Source organism: Emys orbicularis, chromosome 6 (assembly GCF_028017835.1).
Source record: "Emys orbicularis isolate rEmyOrb1 chromosome 6, rEmyOrb1.hap1, whole genome shotgun sequence".
Lineage (NCBI taxonomy): Eukaryota > Metazoa > Chordata > Testudines > Emydidae > Emys > Emys orbicularis.
In genome coordinates this window covers 86,201,737-86,214,076 of record NC_088688.1, presented here as the reverse complement: position 1 = coordinate 86,214,076, position 12,340 = coordinate 86,201,737, and positions in this window count along the sequence as shown.

The following is a 12,340-nucleotide window of genomic DNA, read 5'->3' as shown; positions in this document are numbered from 1 at the left end:
CTGAGCATGAGTAGAGCTGGGTGAAATTTTTTAAGCAAACGCAGTGTTGATCAATTCGAATGTGTTCATGAATTCATGTCAAGTTTGCCTAATAGTTTTGACTGAACTGAAAAATCTAGGTGCTGAAACAACATTTTTTGTTTGAACCATTTTGACAGAAACAAAGGAGGTCTAGATTCACAAGACTCCAAGGGGGTGGGGAGAGAGAGGAAGAGGTCCTCCCTGATAATCTTTAATCCAGTGGTTAGGGTACTCCTCTGAGGTAAGACACATCCAGGTTCAATTTTGTCACCCCTTTGCCTAATGTGGAGAAGAGATTTGAACTTGGGTCTCTAACCCTGCAGAACAGTATCCTAGTCATTGGGCTATAGGATATTCCAGTAAGGGAATCTTTCAGTCTCTCCTGTTGAGCTTTTCCAGTTTGTAGAATAATTAAGTAGTCATTGGAGTAGGGACCTGTACGTGCGTCTCCCACAGCCCAAGTGAGGGCCCTAGCCACCAATCTATAGAGTCATTCTCTCACTTGCTTTCCCTTTCCCAATGACTATTCAGTATCATTTATAGTGGCAATTCATAGCCATTGGGCTTGGAGAGTATACTAACCACTGGTAAAGGTTATACGGGAGGATCGCCTCCTCCTCCTCTTCCTCCTCCAGCATTTTGCAAATCTAGTCTTCCTTTGATTTTGTCAAAACATAACTATAAGGCATGTCATTACATGCCCATATAGTTAGCCGGAGTTGTCAACTTGTTCAGAGTCATATGATCACGGGATAAAGGATTTGGTCCTAATGTTGTGAAAGAGCATTAGGCCTATAAAATTCTGTTTTAAAGTTTTACTCTCATGGCTCAATCTGAACAGAATACTTGGATGGATTGACAGATTTATGAAGTAGAGTTAAAAGGGCACATTATTCCTTTTGTCATACAGTACTGTTTATTGTTCTTGGTCTTAAAAAATGATCAAAAAGGAGGAGAAAAATAAGAAAGAAGTCATACCAAACCCCCCATTTCCTTTATGGTTTAAAAACAAACACCTGAGATGATATTTCCATTGCAGCTATGACAAATTGCAGCAACAGATTATAATTAAATTCCCTAGAAAAAAATCACAGAAACCTACAGTCAACATATATTTTGTTATGTTAATATTACTATGAAGCAAAATGCACTCACTCGCAAAAGGGACTACAATATGTGGTTGGGTTGTTTTAGCCAACATGCTAAAACGAAATGTAAAATAAAAAGATTTTCCCTTGTTTAATGCAGTTTATTTGTTATGGCTATTTATAGTCCTAAGGCTTTCTTTCAGTTGTTCTGTATACATCTTACTCATATTTTGAGGGTCTTAACTAAAATGAGCATCAATTTTATCTATTATGTCCTTCACTGGGGAAAAAAATACCCTGCATATATAGAACAATGGCCTGGAATCATTAAGGTATTTCCATCTTTATACTTAAGAATATGGAAGTCATATTATAATTTATTAACAGTTACTATTAATTTACTTGTCTTGGGTTCAATGTATATTTTAGTTTTTCTATAAAACACACATAGTTTAATAAAATGGCAATGCACAACAGCCAGAGGACTATATTCATTTACAAAAAAAAAAAAAAAAAAGAGCTTCCATTTTCTATTCCCATGTGATCCAATGGATCCTCCCTTCTTTCCTCAATTCATCCCATGTTGAGGATCAGAAGATATAAAAGATAGATATGGATGTCATTCACACGCTGAAGGCACTGCCAACCTTTCCTCTCCACTAATGCCCTGCACAATTCTAGATGTAGCAAACAAAACTTGAGATAAGATGAAAATCTGGGCAACCCCACATGAGAGCGCAATTGCCCAATCCTGGGGTACCTCTCAGAATGAAAGGACCATAGCCACTGAAAGTGGCCCTTTTCACCCCTATAGAAACATCAATGTTACCTTTTGATCAATGGTATGGTAGACAAGTGATTAATCTATAAGAATCAATACAGGCTCTAGAATTTTATCCCTCACCAGGAGAAGATTAGCCACCTGTTCTCTCAGTGCACTTTTTATACTATATCCAGGCACAATACAAAATTGACAGAGGTCAAAGAGATGTGGAAAATCCAGATATTGCTGAAGGTTTTCTTGCAAGAATCATTTCAGTAATCTTCTCCAAAAGTGGGAGATTTAATAGGACCAAAAATTACAGAGATTGTTCATATGAGACAATGAATTTTGGAGCAACTTCTTAACATTACAGGTTCTTTAAGAGAAGCTGGCATTCTCCCCTCTCTTTAAGAGAGGCTGACAATGAATTCCTATGATGGTCCCCAAATCTCTCCATTGTTTTTTGCTAGTCAAGAGAGAGAACTTCTAATTCACAGGTGGTAGCCTGTACATTTCACAGCACCTCCAGAATTTATCACTGGAAATTGAAGAAAACTCCATTTACACAGAGCCTACACCTGGGAAATCTGGACATCTTGGCAATCCCCAGATGTCATAATGGCTCATTGGAACTATTTGACTGCCAGAGTAAATTAGTGCAGCACTCAGGCTGCAGTAACGTATTCCAGGATACGCAGCTAACCCAAAAGTTTGGGAACAGCAAAAGTGGCTTAAGCCAACTTCCCAACCTACCCTTTTAAAGTTAAACAGTACATTCCTTGACCACAGCCAAGAATCATGGCCTCTAAATTCTTCCTGATACTTAGCCCCTATCTTTTTTGAATACAGAACATATTGCACTATCCAATTCAATGCCTAATATGATTTGAATTGTGAGCTATATGTTGAATTTATTTTGTTTTAAAGATGAAGAGTTACTTCATAGTCATACAACTTTCAGGGCTGCATTGCGTGCTTGGATGCAAACATGAATACACAGGTGAAAATGTCCTGAAGTTCTAGAAAATAGGTATCTGGAACAATTTATATTTGGACATAAATATGAATCAAATAGTACATATAGACCAACCTGAACAAAAAGGCAGTTTATCACCCTAATTGCCAATATACAGAGATCATGCACAGGCTGAGCTGGCTGGGCTTTGGAGGCCTCAAAAATGCAGAGCAGCAAAAGAAGAAGACAGAAAAAGCTAACGGCTGTGAGGTTTTCTAATCCCTGGTTTCCTAGGCTTAGAGTCTCCACTACCTCCAAGAACTACACTTCTTTGGTAGCTTAATATGGGCTCATACCATATGACCATGTTTGTATAGTAGTTCTTAGTGTTCACTCACCTGGTTGCATAAGTTACAGTCAAGAACTTCCGTGTATAAAAGCTGTACAGTGTTACTGTGTATCTTTCACATTTGCATTCACTGGTTTTTACATTTAGTATAGCAGAAATTGCCCCAATTCTTACTTTCTTTTCCTATGAAGCAACAGAACCTCCAACAAAACAGTTACTGGGAGATTTTGCAGCAGAAATAAGCTTCTGATTTTCATCAAACAACGATTACTATACACAGCATAAACTCTCCCCCAGAAAAGCGGGAAATTTTAATTTTCATAAAGCCATTACCCTAAAGCACATCCTGCTTAACTGCAATATCATACTTGCCATTGTTTGCCTGAAGGATTGCTATGACATACAGAAGGGAATCCACCTGGTGTAACTATTGCATTGATAGGCGGTTAGGTGTCTTTTTTCCTCCTGTCCGAACAGCTTATAAAGATTTTAATGAATAGCTGAAACCCTGTATACATACACATTCATGTTCATTACATTGCCCTGAATAAAAAACAATACCCAGTGCTTGAACTATCTGTCTTAAGATGCATATACCACGCTTTCCCAACTGACAAAAGCAGCTGATACTGGGGAAGGAGATTTTGGGCCAATCTATTCAGTAAGCATATGTTTAACAAAGATGAAATCTTAGCTGATGTGTAATTTTAAAAAAGAACTGCAATGCAGATAGAGCCTGGCTGTGTAAACTGCAGGGGCGCTGGACCATGTGCTGATTGAATAAGTGCAGAAAATCTAATTTAAACCAAGCTCGCAATTATAGTCATATAATTAGCGATTACCTGTTTCACATTTGTCTACAGAGATATTTATCTTTCTCCCCTAAATTTTCATCACAGACTCCTGTCTTTAAGTTGCTTTACAAGCATGGCATTTTATTTGTGGAAAACTAAGGCCTGCCTGGGATCTGACTCTCATTACTCAAGCCATCATCAGACAGAAAAAAACAATAGAGTAAATCCACCACAATGTTTTCAGCAGGGAACGCTTTAGTGTAAGGTTTCTGTTATTGTAATTTGAAGCCCTATCTGATTATGCTGTACAGCTAGTGTCTGTTGTTTGTAAGGTTTAGATACAAAGGCCACCTCAGTTTTATTATTCAAAAGCTTGCATCCTGTCAGAGCTGAAAAACAACAATGTGCATATTCTGGCATAATAACAAAGATGAAACAATTTTCCTTTACTTGCAGAGGGAAATGATAGTCTATCATCCTACCCCATAAACACACAGTGATTCATGATGAACCTAGTCTGGTATGTTCACAGACAGAGTGACAAATCTGTCAGTGAATAAATAATTGATTGAATTCAGATCTTTTTTCTGTGAATTATACAATTTCAACTAATTGTTCATTATACAGATGGATCTGTTGAATGATTTGCATTAAATTCTCATTTTATGGATTATTTGTAAATTCTTCGTTAAGGTTAATATGAAATTTTGCATATTTGAATGGTATGGTCACTTAATCACATGATATTGTTTCTGTTCTATGATTGGATAGCTAACTTTTTTGAGGATGACCATCAGAATAAGTCACGTAAGTTTTGATTCTCTCAGGTAGAAGTCCTTTGGGGAAAAATAGAAGGAGATAGACAGGACTATGGAATTTTAGAGAATAGGTACACTACAGAAAAACCTAAGACATCTTTCTCCATATGGAAAGGCAGAAGCAAGACCTCCTTTATGCCAAAACCCTACAAAGTGTGCAGACAGGAAGTTCTGAATTTGCAAATAACTTATCCCTTCTTCTGTTCTCTCTTTCCCCTCATCACACATGCAGAGCTCTGAGACATCACATTCATGGTCTTTTTGATACCCACTATCCTAGAGAGCAAGACCTATGAAGTTGTCCTTAAACCCAAGCCTTTCATATCACAACAGATTTTGTCACATCAAATGAAACATTGATGACCATATATTTCACTTTGCAAACAGAATCTTTGCAATAAGCAGTTGATCAATTATATAACAAAGCCTTTTAGGATTTTGAGTAAAAGGTTTCTGGCAATCTTCACTGTGCAGAAAGTTGCCAAACACTGGAAAACCTGCAGAGAGAAGATTGAACCTCACTTGTTCTGTTAACATGTTGCTACTCCTCTGCAACTGAATACAAAGTTCTTCAGCTCTCCTTCACGTGGCTGAATATGGAGAGGGGCATGGCTTGGGATGGGAAAGGGACAGGCAGCTACAATTAGTCTTCCAGATACCATTCTCTCACAGAAATGGCCAGGGTATCTTAGTCCTTTCCTTCCTCTGAGCAAGTCACTCCCTACTTTTGGATCTCATCAGTCAGTACAGCTGGCAGGGAAATAATACCAGTTTCAGGTGTCTCTGCTGGCTCATCAATGTTCTCAATCACCACAAGCAGTAATCCCATTTTTCCACTACACCACCATCAGCTGTGCCAGGTTTTAGTAGCCCACCTCCACTTTGCAAAATTCAGATTCAATACTACAGCTTTTCCACACCAGTTTTCATTTCCCCTTCAAGTAAGTTTACAGCCTCCAGAAGTCCTCCCTCCTTCCCTCTCCCCAGCAAATATAGACACAACCATCTTTTCAGTGCAAGACATTTGATTACACTCTCCTCTTCAACATACATGTCCCCTTTGCTGGCTCTGGTCTCCTTAGAGTTGCTAATTAGAAAAAAAAGCATTACACCCTTAAATTTGCAAATCTGAGAAGGACAGTTTGTATAGTTAATAACTGGTATCACTATGGAGCTACTACTAGATATTTGCACTGCCAACCTTATAATTAAGTGAAGCTTAACTACAGATGGGAAAATTTATTTAGATTAAATCTATTACTTTGAAGCAAGTTTTATGTGAATAAAACTATGCCCTCCTCAGCCTTTATGAACTTGTAAATATCAGTAGTTAGAAAATAAAGCTACAGTTTTAAAAGCCAATACCTTAGTGCCCAAGCCTGGCTACCACTCTGGCAGCACAAAGGGGCAGAACTCTATCTCAAACAACCAGCTGGGGATTCCCCCCGTATAGAAAAGATGACTCACTCACTTCTATTTGTCTGGTCTGTTAGGAAGTCTTGCCTACAGTCAGAATCTTACAGGTTATAAGACATCAGTATAGTAAATAATCTACCACCTAGATTTCCATAAGAGCCACTCTCTATAGGGCACTGTCCTTCCCTTATAAACCCAGCTGAGTCACATATAGGGTTTACAGACTCTCAATACACTGAGCTGCGCCTTTCTTCTTTTCCTTATTAACAATTAAAAGCAATTAACAAGTTGCTAAATGTTACTTCAGTAGGGTCCCTATTCTCTAGAAGTAATAAAAGTTCCCCTCCCAGCAACATGCCTTGTCCCATAAAATACTCTGGTAGGCCATACATTATTTTTATTAAGACCTTCTCTAATAGGGAAAGGCTGGGATAACATTTACCTGGAACCCAATTTTGTAGCATTTGAAACTTCCAGCTCTGGCAGGAACCACATTCCCAGGCCCTGTATTGTTCCTCATGCAGCCAACTCTAAACAGAATGTTGATTAGTTCCTCTATATATAACATCTCACCCTTTGCCCCCTCCCACCTTGGTTCTGATTGGATCAAATCCTGGATTGACCTTTTGAACTGCCTTTAATGATAACTTCTGCACTGGTTTCAATAAACTATTAAGCATGCTCAGTAATTACCATTTCCCCGTCCTCTGCTTTTGAATATGGTTTTCCTTTGGACACTTGTGGATGAAATCTCTACTCTGCTCCGTGAACATCTTGATCCCACAAATCCTTTCCTTTATTCAGTTTCTGGTCTTCCTTTCTTTGGACACATGGATTATATTTACACTAGCCTTTGTGGGAGAATCTCCAATTGTTTTGCTTGCAGTTCCACTAGTGCTAGCAACAGTGAACTAGTATAAACAGTGCATGGGCATTGCCTGGCATTATTACCAGTGTCATCTAGACTTGCTCTGAGCAAATTTAGATGACACATACTAGTGGATGGTCTATGCTAATGTTCTCACTGTTGCTACCCCTTCTGGAGCTGCACTAGCAGTAGTGAAAAAGTGGGACATTTCACCAAAAAAGTCTTGTTTGGAGGCGGCCTTACTCTGGTTGAAATCCATGAGACTACTATTTAGTATGATTAAGAGTCACAAAATTGTGTCACTGATGACAAATACAATAATACTTTCATAAATGTATGCATGTATATGATCTGCAATTTCATTGTGGAAAAAATGTTAGACCCCCTAAGACATAAATTATGTAAGAGGTGAGGGAAAATTCCCCATTCCCATCAGAGAAATCAGGCAGCTAGAGGAGGAAACTGATTAAGAATCGTCTATGCACCTTCCCACAAGAAACCTTCCAGCCTGAAGGGGGGTGGGAGCATGGTAGAGGAGCTTAAAAAATGCACCATGCTTGTCTAGAAAGAATCATATTGACTTTCACTGTTTTACAATGCGAGGGTCAGTGAAACAGAGTCCAGCCATGCTTTGAAATCAGTCTGAGAATCTGATACACATATTTTGAGGCAGATTAGTTTAGAACTAGATGAATCTGTCTGCAAAAGGGAGTGCATGACTAGTGACAGGCACTTTATTGCCTTTTCAGGTTTTCAGTCTTTGTAGATATTTCATTTCACGTTCCATCCTTACAAGCTTCAAATTAAATACTCCTCCTATTAATAACATTCTGAAAGACTTCGCAAGATTCCCCAGATTTGTGGCTAAACTATTAACAAAACATTCCAGTAGAAAGGATTACGGGGACCTGCTGACCCATCAATACCATGTTTTTGCCCTTTGAGGAAGCTGTGTGTATGCAGTGTCCTTTGCATTGCACTCCATTTGCTTCTGTCAGATTATGTGATATCAGCTAAAGATACCAAATAAGAAATGTAAAGGTAAAGGAGCTCTAATTTTGATGAAAGGGGACAGAAATAATTCCCTGCAACCATTCAGATACCCCCAGAGACATATTGTGTCAATAACAGAAGTTAGCTGAAATAATACGTTTGTGCACTAACCTTTCACCTTTAGTGTGCCCCAACTTCCCATCTGTAAAATGGCAATAATAATACTTCTATTCTTCTATCCTTTGTCTATCTTGTCTATGTAGATTGTAAACACTTCAGTGCAGTGACTGGATCTTACTATAAGAATGCACATTGCCTAGTAAGTACAATTGGCCTCTGATCTTGGTTGGGATCCTATTATATCATTGATGATAAACAATGAGAGATCTAAATTAGTTCAGATTCATACTTGGATTATAAATGAAACTAGTGATGTTGTGCAGATATATTACTTGGCTCAAGTTGTTACTAGAAACCTCTTGTTACTGTTATAACATCGAACAGTTATTTATGGGTTTATGAGTTTTGTGTAGAGGGACTTTTGCCTGCTTTTACCATAGCAACCACACCATAGATATTTGTTTAAACATTTACTAAACACATGCATATGAAAGAAGCAAAATAAAGAAGACTTAAATATTTAGAATTCAAATGTAAATTCCCCTTTCTTTCTTTAACATTCAGAAATCCTTTGGAGGAAAAGCATTATTTAAGAATTCTCTAATAAAGGACATATCAGATATTAAACTGATAAGAACAGATAGTAGATAATGTTTTCACCCTTCAGCTCACAGAGAGCCGAGAAGCTAAATACCTTTCTTGGGAGAAAAGGAAGGAGAGCTGAGTAAATTTTGATTTTATTCTTCTTCTTTAGACCAACACACACAAAAAAGAAAAAAAAAACGGCCTGATCCAAAGCCCACTGAAGTCAATAGTAGTCTTACTACTGATTACAACAAGCTTTAGATTAGACCCACCAAGAAAAAAAGGAAGACATTGTAGAGGATGGAACATAGACAAGTCAGCCATGAACAGGTATTCTATACTCTCTGGCCCCTGGCTTACTTCCCTAATCTTGGACAACTTCTGTGCTATGTGCTATAGTCACCTTTTGCTGGGACAAAGTCTCATGCTATCTTACTATCATACTACGTTAGCGGGTAGATAAATCTCAATGCAATTTGTTAATGTTCTGGAGCAGTGTGATCATGTTGCATCAAACATCAACAAGAATACAGTATGGGATCAAAAGTTCATTCTATTCATACTTGCTTAACAAAGTATTAATGAGGCTGACTGTAACTGTTCTCTTCTGAACTCTGGGCTGGCCTCGTCTAGGAGCTGTTCGATACATATGAAAATTAATCCAGGTTCTGTAAAACATATTGCTAAAAGACAAGTACAGTGGGCTTGGGAGCATGTTAGGATGAAAAGCTATCTGTGACTGTCAGTTATTCCATCTATGGATAAAATAATTTCTATTGTATAAAGCTGAACTCAGTTTAGTGTACGCATGAGACCAACATATACAAGATATAACTAGGTTTATTGAAATGAGATGGGTCTTTAATACAAATGCCTTAGAAATAGAACTTTAATTGAATGATGTGTTTTAGTTTTGGGGGTTTTTAGGTTAAATGATTCTTCAAAACACTAGGAGGTTTAGGTCTGTTGTATGATACAGTGTAAAATGAAATTAAATCTATCCTTTCCAGGTTGTCAGTTCAAATCTAATATAGATCAGTACTGGCTGAAATTGTTGTCATACTATCTGATGACAATATTTTGGCCTATGTAAAATGAGTTTTTTGGTCTCAATCCATTTCCCAGGGTAGAAATATCCACAATACAAAAACCACCCTGCCTCTAACTAGTAATCTCAGCAGAGACCTTGGACTGAATATACCTTCTCAGCTCTAGAGATGCATGTTCCAAGTCAAGTTTGGCATATTGGGGGAACTGTGGAAACTTGCACTTCCTCCATCTGTGCTGTACCTGCTTTATGGGAAAAGACAGCTGCAGTTTTCAAATCTGTCAGGTGAGCACCTTTTACCAAATGCATACAGGAGAGAGGGGAAGAAAGGTCAGCTAATGATGCCTTAGATATCATACCATGGCAGACAGTTAAAAACTCCAGCATTTTATAATGAGTGTGTCTTAGACAGAAAATATAAAGTACATGGGGAATGTGGAAATGACTTCTTTGAGTTGATTACATTACCCCTATCATTCCTTCCCCTCCATCTCTGGACCCAGTCCCATACTGAGTGCAGCTCAGCCAGACCAGAGACACTTGTCTCAAATCATTCAAACACAGAGAAGCAGAACATTTATATATTATTAAAAACAAGCTAAAACAATTTAAAAAAAAATTCTGCTTCCAAGGGGATTTATCCTAATCATATTATTGGTGGTTCTACAGTTTCTCCTTTAAAATTAAAAAGTACTAAACGGTTTTGACAGCTAAAGAAATGTCCTTATTTATTTGATGATTCCTTTCATTGTCAAAGGACCCTAAGTAGAAATTAGGACCCACTGTACTGGGCACAGTCAGAACAAGTAACACAAAAAATAGTCCTTGCCCCAAAGAGCTCCCAATTAGACAATATGATACAAGAGAACAGACCTACCTGTGGCACTCAGTAGATAACAAGGTAATAGAGACAGGAGCCAACAACAAAAAGACCGCCCCCCACACCTCCTCCAGCCACACCTGTTTATCCAATGTTATCTCATAAGGTAATGTATAAATCAAATATGGCATGACCTTCTTCGCAATCATGGCTTTATTTATGCTGTTCGGAACAGTCTTCTTTATCCACTCATGGTTTGGTTTCATTCTGCCACTTGTGACTGATGTGCCTAATATTTCAAGGAAGGTCATACTAGGGTGCCATATATTCTGTTTTTACATTGTATACAAGACATATAGAAAGTACTCAGATTTGATGTTAGCATGAAAAAGACAGTGACTCCTGTGAAGTAAGATTTTCTACTGTGTTTTTTAACTTGTGAAGCTTTATACAGTTTATAATTTAGGATTTTATTAATAACAAATTAGTGTAATCATTATCACCTACACAAACTTCTACTAAATCTTTTCATTGAAAAGCAATTAATGGTTAATCTGGTAGCTATTGTACTGATACCAAGTCCCAGGATTTTTGAAGCATCCAAGTGTTTCACATAGGTATTCAAACATGCACCCTGACAATAATCTAAATGACCCCCATACATGCACAATGAGTTGTTCTCTTTACCTTGATCTACTTGTCACCAACACAAAACATTTATCCTAAACCCTATACACCACTCCTCAACCCCTGCCTAAATTCCTATTGGTCTCTCTCTCTCTCTCTCTCTCTCTCCTTCTCCTTGTTCTCCCTGCCCCAATTTCCCACTTGTTCTACCTGTCTTCTTAGAGAACCAACCGTTTCCTCCCTCTGCTCTCCTTTGATGTGACCTGCTATTTCTCCCTTGCAGAAAAACTAGAAGGCTTTTGGGCCTGATGGCCAATTTCAGAGGTAACTAAATTTAGAGTGTAACCTACACATTCTCCATGCATATGTTACACCAACTCAGATTCCCTCCAATCTACACCCACTTAATGTGTAACTTACAAACCCCTCTTTTCACATCACCTCTGAATTTGACCCAGTGAGTGAAATTTTGGCCCCATTGAAGTTAATGGGAGTTTTGCAACTGATTTCAATGACACCAGTTTTTAACCCACTAAGGTGCCTAAGGTAGTCTGAGTTGAAGTAAGACACATGCTGCGGGACTCCAAGAAGGAAATGCAGCAAGGGGAAAGAGTAAGAAGGTATAAGTTTAAGCATCTTCATTCTAACTGTACAATGCCTTCTTACAACTTCTCCTGGCATCTCATGTAAATTACATCCATATGACCCTTGTACAAATCTAGTTAGTATAGGGAGTCTAAGGCCATGGCTACACTACCAATTTGTGTCGCCAAAAGTGATGTCAACACCCAAAAGTCAACATAATAAAAATCACAATTTTGTGGTCACACTTGCTTCCTTTGTTGGCAGATCACACCCACAGTGAGGGCACCATCATTGACAGTGTGAGCAATGCACTGTGGGTACCTATCCCACAGTCCTTCTGTCACTAGGTGTTGTGGGACAAAGGAGCGGATCGCGGCACATCTTGGGACAGTGCTAAATGTCCCGTGATGCATTGCTTTCTGTCCCAGCACTCCATGGGCTTCTGGCTTTCTTTTGTGGTATTTTTTCAACTGCCCTTCTTTGCTGTGCA